Source organism: Zonotrichia leucophrys, chromosome 4 (assembly GCF_028769735.1).
Source record: "Zonotrichia leucophrys gambelii isolate GWCS_2022_RI chromosome 4, RI_Zleu_2.0, whole genome shotgun sequence".
NCBI lineage: Eukaryota > Metazoa > Chordata > Aves > Passeriformes > Passerellidae > Zonotrichia > Zonotrichia leucophrys.
The window spans coordinates 42,098,207-42,112,035 of NC_088173.1; positions in this window are offsets into that span (position 1 = coordinate 42,098,207).

Below are 13,829 nucleotides of genomic sequence, written 5' to 3' on the forward strand. Positions count from 1 at the left end.
CTCATGTCTTCAGTCACTTGTTCCTATGGTCTGTTGTGACTACCATTCTCCCTACTTACTATTAGGGAGAATTTAGAAATTTTCACTTTTAGGAAAGCCACTTTTCTACCTGAAACAAAATGTTACATTACTTATTTCTCTGTTTTTATAATGGCTCATATTGTTGCAACAAATAAACAAAAGGATTCTTCTTAGCATGCATGGATTAGATGTTTATAGAAAAGGGTACGTTTTCTAAGGTAATTTTTCACTTGGAAAAATTCACTTCTGTATTGCTGTCGTGCAGAAAGATGAAGGTACTTTTAAAGTGTGAATGTCAAGATTAAAGATCATAATTCAGCGGGCGAAAATATTAACACAGGCTTCTTGAGGAGGATTTATGGAAGATCTTCACATCTGGGAATCACAAGGACAGGAGAAAGCGCTGCCTGTAAAAGAACAGACAATTCCATAAGGTTGATTAACAAGGGCAGTTAGCAGATATGCACGATATCTTAAAGCTTTGAAAACATTTGTGTTTCAAGAGTCACAACCAACTCAATTGATTCTGTTCTGTGAGAAACATGAAGCATGAAATAATAGAACATTCTAGTAAAACACAGGAGCATTATTGCAAAAAGGAAGAGAGATCAAAAGGACATGTTGAAAAGAAGTAGGAAAATAATATTTCCAAGTTGAAAAAAGGGTAAATGTTGAGAAGAGCTTGATGATTTAATGTTTTGGGATAATTCACTAAATTTTGAAGTTTTTAGACAAGTTCCAGTTCAGTAAAATTATCTTAACTATTCTTAGGCCAGTGAAGACATAAAATGGATTTTTAGATAGGATGCTGGTTAGGATTTTTAGCTGTTTAGATAGCTGTTTATTTTTCTCATCTTTTTATGTTTTCTCCCAGCACCTTAGAAGATGAGTAGATGGAGCAACTTGTTTCTTAATCTTTTGAATGAAAAATAAATTTGTAATGGCCATGGAAAATCTCCACCATAAATCAATTATTCTGTGGTTTGTGAGCAAATCTCAGCTTTGTCAAGATTACTTTATTTTATGCACTTGAAGTTAGCACTGCAAATTCAGTTGTTAGCTGTATTTTACATGTAAGTGAAAATTACTATGTAAAAGCTAGGAATTACTGTTTATTTACTGTATGATATTCACAGTGAGCAGTATGTGAAATTATGTGGTAATGTCTCCTCTTTACATAAGCTGACCTTTATAAGCTTCCCCTTCTCGACTAAATTCTTAAAATCTTAAAATTCAGTTTTCCTTTGCACACCTGCAAATGAAACCACTGTCAGGTGGGGAGTATTAATGAATACTGAACCAAAAAATACATAGCTGAAGAATTCACTGCTTGCTCACTTACATCCATACCCTGAATGAATATTCTAGAATGAATGTTCGTTCTAGAATGAATTCATGAGGATTCTCTAAGGCCATATTTCACACTAGCATGAATATAGTTTTTTATAATACTTCCATCAACAACCAAAAAGTGTGTTATATAAGTGTGAACGTATCATAACAACTTTCATGTTAATCCATGTAAGAGCTTCTCCTCACAGAACAATTTAGAAGAACTTGGGCAGAGCAAAGAGAGTGATAGAGGAACAGTATAGTATATAGGAATAAGTATAAGGGAACAGTTTTAACATTTCTATTGTGTTGCCTTCATTTAGGAATAAAGCAGCTAAAAATAAACCTAAAAATAAAGGTATACCTTTCTCTTCCAAAGGATTACAGGTAAAAATGTCTATGCCAGCCAAAGATTTTCATCTTTTGATACTCTGTCATTTTGGTAACTGCTGAAATAATCCACCTCTTACCTTGCAAGATGCAGTCCCTTTGCAGGGTTCAATATGATCAATTTTACTGATGTTTTAAAAGTTTCATTCTGTCCAAATAACTGAGTATGGCTTGGAGCTTACTGGCTCTGTCAAGTACTGTGAAGCAAGGATTACATAAAGAGTTGTTTTTAAAGGAGGTTAATTATTTTAATCTTGGCAAAAGAGGAGTTGATGAAAAATTTTCTTTGGTTCCCAATGGTTACTGTGAAGAAAAGGATCTTGGCTTCCAAGGAATTTTAATTTTTGAGTCAAGGGATATGAGATCAATCTTCAGTTTATTTAGATCATCTCTTCCTACAAATTATCATTGTGCTTGTTCATATGTTGTCTCCTCCAGATGTTTTTAGCTATCCACAAAATAGTTTTGAGATTTATTCAATGCACTTTATTTTGTTTGCATGCCCCAATTAGGGATGAAATATGTGTTTATCAAGATATCCTTATGTAGTGGCAAAGGAAGTTGTGTAACGTTTCATGAGTGTATTCAATAGTTTCTTATTTATGCTACTGTGTTAGATTCTAGCTTAGGAGTCTGAATCTTCAGATTTGAGCGCTCAAAATTCTTTTTCATGACAAAACTTGAACCTTCCTGGCCTGTGAAAATGCTTGTTAACAGAAGTTTGCAAGAAAATCAATCTGGTACAATTGCAGTAATGTGCTTCTCATAACTTTCTCCCTTCCATTTTTTACTCTCATGTTTTTCCTTGTAGAACATGTTCTCATCTCGCAGTTGCTAGTTAAGTAAATTCTTTCTGTAAAATTCTGCTTTTAAGTTTTTATTCATCACTTTTTCCCTCTTAGATTTCTTAAAAACTCCTGCAGTTTTGACATATGTGCCACTATAACCCAAATTCAGGAATTTTAGTTGTCCTGTGGCTTACTCTTGTATTTTTTTTCAGGCCCTTATGTTTGCCCTTTTGCAGCCTCTGGGAAAATAACATTCACTTATTTGAACATGCTAGGCCATTTAAGGTTATATTTGTCTGTCAGATAGCTCTTTTTGCTCTGCCCTTCACATAAACAAATTTCACAGAAGACAAACCCATCCTGCTATGAACATCTTGTAAAATGCATATACGAATAACAACGTTGCAGAAACTAACCAGAGGCAAAGATCTGTCACAAGCCTGCTTAATTACTCCCTTACTCACCAATGCTCTTTGCATTATTGAAAGGCCTATAAAATCAAAACACTGCCTTCTAGAGCCTGAGCTCCTGACTAAAAGTAATAATAGCAGTTGTAAAGAATTAGACTCAGGACAAGCAAGATCCAAACTTGCAAATGTGGTTTTAATGGGCAAAGAAATTGTGACACATTCTTCAGCAACAGAATGAAACCTAAACCATTCCCAGTGAGAAGAGCTTGCTATATCTAATACTTCTTCAGCTATAACATCTCCTTGTGAGAGTATCTCAACCCAGGAGGAGCACCAGGATCCTTATAGCGCTGTGAGCACAGCCAGGATCTTTGGATAAGAAATCTTAAACCACCATCAGGCTCTTCTGCCATTTATTGTTTATTGCAGTGCTCTCCTCACCAAGAGCCCTCATCATTCCTGCTCTGTCCTTGGGGTTTCACTGCAAGCACTGAAATGGTGACAAAGTGGCACACCAAGGACAGTCTCCATCTGAGCTGGCACTGCTCCGTCTGCTGTGCAGCAGCAGCAGCGCATGGAAAAGGAGTGGCCCAAAAGCTCCTATTAAAGGTGAAAATAATTTCATTTATGCATAGAACCACATTAGCCTTATCTAGCAGAACCCTTGCTCCTCAGTGTGTGGGAAATGTGTATTTGTGCAGCGGTGGATCCCAGCAATGCCTTGTTTTTAGCCTCAGGCCATAGGCTGCAGTAACCATTGGCCTTCTCCCAGCTTTGATCAAACAATGCTGCTTCCACAAGCTCTATGCACAGCTTTAGTATGGCATAATTTCTCAAAACACACATTTTATAGCTACTCTGTGATAATTATAACTTAATTTGGAGAAGAGGAGGGTAAGAGGGCAAAAGGTTTAATTGCTGCTACATGGCTGGAGGTCCATACCATCGTCTGATGAAGTGCTGTATAATTTGCAGACTTTTACCTTGTAACATGTCTAATGTGTGATATTCCTAAATAGTTTTCCATGAATGTTTGCAAATTTCATTGTTAATAACAGTCTTAATCTGGTATTCATTAGCCTGTTAATTATACTGTCATTTAGAAATCCTTGCTTCCAATTAGCTTTAATGACAACATCAGAATACTTTTTCTGTGCTGCCATTTTTGTGCTACACTTTCACATTTAAACTGCCTGCTGCTCTACCTTAATTAAATTTAATAGCAGTAGTGGTAGTTTATTGGGGACTTTTTAACCTCATTTAATGTCAGACCATTTATACTGGTTTGAAGTAGGCACTGAAAAAGTTTGCATTAATCCAATTACTTTTAAAAGAAGCAAACTTCACTTTTCAAAAGATTTTAATTAAGGCAAAATCCCTATGAAAGGTCAAACTCCCTACCTGTGCAAATGTGAGGAAACCTTAGGGAGTTTTCTAGGTACAATGAAGATACATTAAAAAATCAACAATATCAAGAAACACTAAAGCACTAATAGAAAGAAGGAAGCCATAACTCTTTGTTTGTTTTCATAGAGGAGAAAAGGGTGGAAAAGCTGTCAGTGTCATTAGTGGCTCAGTATTGCCATTCAGAGCAAACTTAGGTAGGGAATGGTTGCAGCATTTTTTATCTTGGGAAAAGCTCCACAGGGCCTGAATAATGTGCTTAGCATTATGCACCACCCTTGAAGCTGCACCATGAGACTAAAGGCATGGTTCTCATTAAAAATAATTATCGTTTTAGCCTATGCAAATTTAAAGCCCTTTGGAGAATCTTTCCAGGGGATTACAGAAAATCACAGAAAAGTAGATTGAAAGAGATGCTGGAGGTCACCTAGTCCATCCTCCTCCTCAAGCAGTCTGTCTAAACCGATACCATTCCTGAATAAAAATTTGCTGGACCTTACAGTCCTGTTGTGGTAAGAATTTGTGTGTTTATTACACACCACAAAGGTGTCACAGGCTGCTTCTGCTCAGCTTTACTCACTCATCTAAAGCTTGCTCTTAGGACCATGAGCCACCATTAGATCTGGACAAGGGTTTCATGGAATCATGGAATCATTCAGGTTGGAAAAGATCATTAAAGCATCAAGTACAACCATTAATCTAGCACTGCCAAATCCATCCCTGAACCAGGTCCCCAGGTGCCACATCAATACATCTTTTAAACCCCTACAGGGATGGTGATTTAACCACTTCCCTGGGCAGCCTGTTCTTCCCTGTTGCAATTCTTGACCACCTTTGAAGTGAAAAAATTTCCCTACCATGCAGTCTAAATCTTCCCTGGTGCAACTTGAGGCTGGTTCTACTTCTCTTACAAGTGTACCTAATTTCTGGGCAGAAATCCAGTCTTACTCACTTTCAGCTAGTAACTTCTCTTTGATTCTCCAAGTATAAAAAAGGCTGCCCATGTTGGTATAAACTCTGAAAATCAGAGGATCTTTTTTGTATCTATATGTTTTCCTTGTTTTGGTTTCTTGGGCATCAACATATAAGGTACTAACCAGGAATTTTAAGATTCTGTCCTCCTCAACATCTGTCTTTGTTCAAGTCCACAGCCTAGAACCCTCCTCAGTTTAATTATATCCTCCTTTTCAATAAAAATCACAGTGTCCAATAAAAACCATCTTGCTATTAGAAGGGAAACAGTGTAAGAAGACTTTTTTGCAATTTTTTTCCTGCTTAACAAAAGAGCTCTTCCACTTTCCTAGTAGGTCTACTATGTCCTCAACCACTTTACAATTTGATAATAATGTAGGGGCTGATGTCTCAGTGAGAAGTCATCCCTAAAAGGGAAAACTATCAAAGGAAAAAACAATAGAGAAAAGCCACTTGTAGCATTCATTGACTCACAACAACAGCTTTTGAGTCCTGTGAATCCCAATTTCATTCCAGGCAAAAATTGGCTTTCAAAAATGGATGTTAAAAGTCTTATACATTAGGATAGAATTTATGTTGCCATTCAGTGGGAAAAAGGGCCATGAACTAAATGCTGTATAATTTTCCTGAACTGGGCCATTCTAAGTCCACTGTCCTGCATATTGAAATGTTTTAATAAGCTCCTTTACAAGGCATCTCTACTTTCAGGCAGTGCTGTCTACTCCAAGGGAGGCCCTGCCATGTATGTGCTTAAAACTCTGGCTTTCCCCCAAAAAGGAATTTTCATTTTAAGATAACCTTCAAAAAAACCAGTAGCAGTCTAAGATGTATAAGAGGAATAGAGACACTGAAGATAACAAATTCTGGCAATCCCTGAGTCTCTTTTTTGCCCTTTGAAAATTAAGGTTACCAGAGAGGGAGCTTTTTGCCTAAGGCCTTTCGTTAATGTTTTCCAAATGTTGCTTCATGAGAGACAAACGGTCAGAGCCACTGAAGAATCCTATTACAGATGCAGATTTTTTTTTCATTTTTAAATATCTTTCCATGGTTAGCTGCATTCCTGAAGCTGTAACTGAGATAAAGCATGTATAAATGCTTTGCTCATAGAGTCCTCCACAGCTCAAAATCAAACCATTTTCCTTCAAGATGCATTAGAAGCAAGATGCTTCCAAGTGTGAGGGTGGCTGCTTTGCATAATAAGCTCTGAATCTGGTTCATGTAAAATATTAAGAAAACCTGTTCTTCTGTGACTAGCCTGGCAACAGCAGGGACCAGTGGCAAATTTAGGTGAGCCCCTACTGAAACACAAATTGAGAAATGCAGAAAATCAGTCTAAGTTTTCTGATAATAATTATCTGATTCTCTTCTTTTACAGCAACAGATCAGTTGGTAATATCAGGTGATCCCATATTAAACAGAGAAAGAAAAATGACTTGGAGCCTCTCCAACCATAAGGTTTGTAATATTAAACCAAATTTCCTAGTGTGCAATAGGTTAATGTTTCCAACATGCATACAGGAGTCAGTTGGCTCAATAACATCTTTCTAAGTAAAACCAGAAAAACAAAACAGAGGAGATGACCGGGATAAATGCTAATTTCTGAAATGTGGTTACTTCATTTTTTTCATGATTTGGAGAAACCCACAAAGGCAGCTGTAGTATCCATATACCCCTCTCCAAGTCTATTGTACATGTAGTCAATGTGTACTTAATCACTAGAGTATGCAGAGGGTAATGTCTTTCCCACTTGAAATATTTTAAGCATCAATTCAGCAACTTTAGGCTTTTTGAAGAGATACTAATACTGCAGCACATTCTCCCAAGGACTCTTCAAAAATAAGTCTCTAGTTTGGCCATAGGTGCTTTGCTCTGATTTAAACTGATGGACTGCCAAAAACATCTAAGCAAAAAAAATTGTCTCTCCTTAACATTTCATCAGGCCCTTTCATTCATGTCTCCTCAGCATCACTGCAAAGCCCTCTGCAGAGGATGGGGGAGGCTCTGCTCCAGATGTCTCCAGTGTAAAGAGTTTTCCCTTCCCTTTTGGCCTCAGGCACTGATCTCAAATAAGGCTGCTATTGCCAGAAGTGGTGGAGATTAATATCAAACATAAAACTTCCCTGGGAGACTGTTAAATCAGTGTTGACCTGATTTTAATAGCATGTTGTATTTCCATGGATTTCAAGCAAGTAAACAAGCAAGTAAGCAAACACCTTGCATAAAAGGACTTGGAAACAGAAAAGACTGTTAAAAATCAGGAAAGATACAGAGACTATTTTCTGAAGGGAAAAAAAAAAAGGAATTTTTTGTAGAAAAGCACTTTGCTGATTTAGAAACTTCTTGTATTACTAATGTGCAGTTTCTTGTCTTGGACAGCTCTTAGCCATGAAATGCTATTGGGAAAGTTTCTTAAAAACATTAGTGTCATGTCTTGCTGGGATCCACTGGGAAAAATGTACTTCAAATGTATTTCAAAAATGTACTTCAAAAATCATGTAAGGAACGTGAAAGATCAGATGAAAGTTTGTCTGGGATTCAGGTATCCTTTGGATTACACACATACCAACAGCTGCTAAAATTGAGATATTCTGTGTTAAGCTTTTGATGATTCTTCACGTGAATTACAGGAGGCAAATGGATTGCCTCTTCAGATAAATTGTATTTGGAATCATGTGAACTTCAAAGCTGCTCCTCAGACTCCTGTTGGGACACAGAACTGTCACTGCTCATGTTGCAAAGTATGGAGTGTTTCAAAATCAATGTCTTGCTCATAGCATGCTTTTTAAACTTTGTTTTACATATTCCAGTTTTGAGTCTATCCTCACATTACAGCCTCTGTTGGGAACCAATTGTTTTAAAAGCCTTACAAGTTGTGAGAGCCTTATGCAGTAGCTGGTCTTGTGGGTGTATAAATAATGGTTTCAATTTCTTCAATTTAACTTCTTACCTCTAACTAGTAGGCAGCTCAGTGGCTTTGGTTTGACAGCAGCTTTGGAGAAGAAGTTTTGGTGCACTTTCTCTGCAGCTCTGCCTGGCCTTGGCCAGACTCCATGTCATGAATCCTGTGCTTGGTCAGCTGGAATTGACAGGCACAGAGGGCACTGCTTCTAAACTTAGTCTACTGTCCAGGAAATTCTCTCCTTAAAACTATAGAGGCTCTTTAGACCAATCCTTTTTGGGAGAAAATGGAGACTTCCTGATTAATGTTCTCTTCCCCCCCCCGTATTTCAAATGAAATCTGGTGCTTAATTCATTGTGCTAGCCTGTGGCATCCTGCCCTGCTGGTCAGCCACAATGGACATTCTGTACATCATCCATAACGTGTTCTCAGTGAGACATTACTTGCTTTGCTTAGTTCTTTTATTGGCAGCCACACTTGCTGTTCAGCCTCAAAATGCGGCTAATTCCTCCATGTGCTTATCCAGCCTAGTCCTGCTGCTTTCCCAGTGAGTTTCCCATTCTCCTGAGACTGTGTGTCAGCTGCAATCAGCAGTCCATTGTTTATCCGCCCTGGCTGCAGGAACAGCAGAAGGCTTCTGCATTCTGGCTGCCTGTGAGCCAGCTGTCTCTGCCAGCATTGCTCACACCAGCAGCAACCTCCCCTTCCTATTATTGCTTTATAACATGGAGAACTCTTTTCTTTTCTTGAGGTGGTTGTGGTAACGGGTCCCAGAATTGCTGTTTCCCATAACTCTTACAAAACTTCCTCTCAGCTGCATATTTATCTTCCTATGAGGCATAGAATATTTCCTGGCCCTTGAGACATGCATCCTCAGTTTGAGTTCTTCCTCTTGTCCACCGAATCTCTTTTAGCTTTAGCCTGTGTACATGTTCCATCTCAGTGGTCCTTGCTGGGAAAAAGAGAAGGTGCGTCACAAAATGCATTTTAACAAGCCCAGGGACAGAAGTTAAATACTATAAGAAAAACAGTAAAGGATTTAGCCATATGCTCATCCCTTTTCACCCTACTGGGATTAGGTCTTCTGCTGCAGCAAGAGGGAGAGCGACTATGGAAATTCCAGCTGTCACTGAAACATGCTTCTCTACTGATGTGCTTAACAGAAGCGTGCCAGGTGGCTTGCAGTGCATTGAGCAGATTCATTTTCAAGAGTTCAGCGCAGGCCATCTATTGATTATATAGTAAATAGAACACTCAAACTTCTAAGTTGGGATTGGAGAGCTTCTAGTTGTGTGAAACACAGCAGTGATCCAGTGTAAATTCCCTCTGAAGATTCAGATTTGTTCAAATATGTTTAACTTGTAATACTGTTGTATTACACCATTGTATTAGCATGTTGTCAGATCAAGCATTGTTTGTTCACACAAAACCAGCATTAAGAGCACTCTGGGCTCTGTACTCTGGCTGATCTGAAAGCACCTGATTTGTGTGAAATGGCAGCTGCTGGGTAGATGTTGGTAAAGAGGGAAACTCCATAACAGCTTAATGTAGATATTACCAAATTCACTGCTATCGAGGTATGCTTGAACCCATATTTTCTAGGCATGTCACATCATAAGGTCCTTGTGCTTCCTCAGTATCTACACATATAGCCTTGCAAATTTTCCTTATCAGCTTTCTCATAGTTACTTTCTCTGTGACTATTTTCTATTAAACCTTTACTTGTGTTATTTACAGGCACATCTGTGTTATTCCCAAGGAGTTTTTCATGTTGACTTCTTTATTTGTAGTAGTTTATATTTTTCTTTCATGGCTGGCTATAGGTTTTCCTGAAATGACATTCTAATTTTAACATTGCCATATAATGCCAGCGTTAAAATGTTTCTAAGAAAGAAATACACAGTGATAATTTAAGCCACAGAAGGAGATTGAGCAATTTGTCACCACTTGTTGAGAAGTGGCCTTTGCTGCTTGATGGCAGCTCCTTTCTTGCTGGCCTTTCTTCTCTTGCTTTTGAACCTCTTTTTCATTTCTGAATTGATGTTTGGCTGCATCTCTTCTCCTGCCTTTTTCTGCTATTTTCTGTTCTCTGCTTAACTCCTCCCTTCTTTACAGGCTTTACATATTTGTTCATGCACACATACACACAGAGAATTTAATAAACAGACAAATCTACTTCCAACAGACACCTACAGATCTACTTTTTCCTCTACGATTTCACAGTGTTGTATGGTCTATGGCTGGTCCCTGACTAATTAAAATTATCATGACACCAAAGCAGCATGCACATGCTCATGCAATTATTTTTTATTTAGTTGCGGGTATTTGTTATTTCCTTTCTAAACCTTATGAGAGCACCTTCTGAGGGACTGTTTCTTTGAAAACTGTTGATGTCAGGGGACAATGGATGAGTGGTGGTTTGCTGTGCAGCTATGTCTTCTACAAATAATAGTGAGAATACTTAAATTAAAAATCTTCACTTTTATTAGGAAACTTGCCTTGGTTTCCTAACATGAGAACTATCATGTGGTGACAAATTCTATTCAGCCCCTTTTCCTGGATTTTTAAGGCAGTTTGCAGGTAGAATGAACGTGATTTGTGTTGAACAGGTTGCCTCTTCTCTTGCCAGCTGTGTGCATTAAAGAGAAGAATGCTTTTGCCATTCACAGGTTACTCTTCTTACAAAATTACTGAAAATTTCCATGCCTGTTGTTATTTAGAAACAGTTGCAATTAAGGAAATCCAATCATTTCAGTTCCCTCTGTTTTAGTTCCTCTTCTTGCTGAAATTAGTTCCTCTGCTAGGATCTGCAAGCTTTTGCAACTTCTGTTTCACTCTTTATTCCCAATGTAACCATTATGTCAGCATAAAAATCCTCCCAGTTTGCACAGTGCTTTTATATAGTTCTGAAATCCTGTGAGAAGATTTTTGTTCATGAACCTAAAACTTTAAGGCTGTGTTTCTGAATTTTTATCTTCTTTTTTGTTATGTCACTACTAAAAGAAAAAGCAAAGATGTGTAGAAAGGCTGCTCTTCCTTACGTGCAAATTCAAGACACTTTCATTTTGCTTCTTCATGTTAAGTCAGATACGTGTTTCTGGAATTACTCATATTAATCATATAAAATCTGAAAGTATCCTTAGCCAAGACTGTGATGAGGATACCCCAAATAACCATCCTCAGGAAAACCTGCTTCAGTCCATAAGTCACTCTCCTCCTCCTGAGCTTTCTGGGATGAAATATCTAGAAGTAAAATGGAATCTTGCTGACTGCACTTTTTCCCCAGCTTCTCAGAAATAGTTCCACTAGAAGGCAATGATTGCAGCAATTTAAAACTTTTATTTAGAGGATGTTGGAAGATTTGTTTGTTCTCCATGAGAATGTGCTTCAGGTTTCACATGCAGAAATGGAAGTAAAAGGTCACTCTGGCTCATAGTCTGCTAATTGAGCAAATGCTGGGGAGACAGGCAAGTGGTTTGTGTTTTCTGGCTGTTTAACTGCCAAAAGAATAATCAGTCAAGTAAATAATACTAGAATTTTTTTGTCTTTCTTAGATTTGGGTTTGGTAGAGGCTACATAAATGTGTCCAAAACCATACTTCAATTTAATCACCCATAAAACTGTATTCTATAAAAGAGGAGGAAGAAAACACCATTACTTTCCTTAAAGAGATTGAATTTCAGTAATAATCCTGAAAATTCCTTTACCTTTGATTTAACAAATGCAGGAAGGGCCTGGGCAGTCACTAAATCAGCTCTGCACTGGTGGAAGGAACTTGGTACAGCAGCAGAGATGCAGTGCTCTAATTAAAAAGTCTCAGGCTATTGGAGTTTTCCATTATGAGAACAGAATGTTTGCCTGCCTCACAATTATGATGCTATCTTGACTTGCCTCGTACATCACAGACACATAGAAAATAATTTTGGGGTAATTTAGAATGTCTTCTTTACAGCACTCTCTTTTAGGAAGCTTGGAAAAAATGTGCTGTCCATTTAAAGGCCCTAAAATTTGTTTCCAGTGTTCCTATATTGCATTCTGATACCAGACCCTTTTTTTTTTTTTTTTTTTTGGTTATTTTCCCATGAGGAAAAAAAAAAGGGGGGGGAAGAAAAAAAATCTGGGTTTCTCATCTTCTTAGTGGCACAATTGTGTAGGAGCTTCTAAAACTTTTCTTATGCTACAAATTCTTCCAGTTTTCTGGGTGTAGGGCATTGTAGCACTGCCTGTAATTCTTCTAAGCAACCTATTCCAGGTTAGTTTCCATTTCAAAAGAACCTGCTCCGTTTGAAACCTGCTCCGTTTGCTTCTTTCTAAATATTTCATGGAGGTCACATTCCTAAATTATGCAGGAAAGACTCCACAAAAAAAAAGTTCTATCACAATCAAAACCGTAGAAATGGTTTTCTCTGTTCAGTGGTATCTGATCCTGTTCCTATTTAACATAAAGGCAAGAAGGTAATGCAGTTCCAGGTATTTAGGAAGTCCAGTGGAGAACAGGAGAGCTGAAGAGCAGAGAACATATTTGATGATTGTTTTCAGGGCAATCACAGCACAGAACTGTCCTACTGTAGTAATTGGTGCAGGGTTATTGGCAATAACAGTGTGCATGTTGAGACAAACTCTAAAAACAAACATTCCTGAAGCAGGCACTGCTTTTTGTAAAGCTCATTTCACAGTTCATTTCAGCTGACATCACCTTTTTCATATCTCCTGTGTGGCTGTTTCAGAACAAAGTTTTATCTGAATGGCAGCCTTGGACCTGGTCTTGTGCTCCCAGGATGTGTGTACATCCAGTCCCACCCCAATATAGAGGTTAGATCCTTCTGCAGGATTTGTGGCAAGGTTATGATTTGAGAATAAATCTAATACTTTCAGTCTGAAACAACTTTGTCTGCATTTGCAAATTCACAAGGAAATTATAACTCTCTTATTATTAAATGTGAAGACTTAATATCAATGTAAGTATTTTCTTGCATATTTTTTTCATTTTTTTCTTTCTTGTTAAATATATACAACTTCTATTTTATCTGTTTTAAATTTTTTGTTTGGAAGAAACAATTTCCACTCGCTGCCGCTGAATTTTCATCATGTCGCAGACATCTTTTTATGAAAATCCTTTCCTTGGGATTCCTTCTTCCTGAGAAGCTGAGAGGCCAATCCACCCTATTGCTTTGGATTTCACCTTTGGCTAAACACATTTCTCTTTGCTACATGGATGGTGTTTCTCCTCCTGGATGTAGTGTGGCTTTATCTTGGATGAGACAGTTATTTCTACAGCATTGTTTTCTAAACTGGTTTTGCAAGAAAGAAAATGTGATCTTTTGTGCTGCTGAATGATGACAAATTTTTGTCTGCACACATCCTTATTAGATGGCAATAAAATATTATTTTTATGCCTATGAGAATTAATTTCCATAATGAAATGTCATTATTAATATTTTAAAGGAAGTTGTGTTGCTATGTTTATATAATGTGGTGTTTAATCACATAAGAATCTAAATCAGAGCTTTCTGATGTAACCCATTACATAAGAATAACTCTTGGGAGATTTCACAAAGAATCAGGAGTTAATTCATAATTAAATGAAGAGGAATAATGCTGCTATTATAAGTT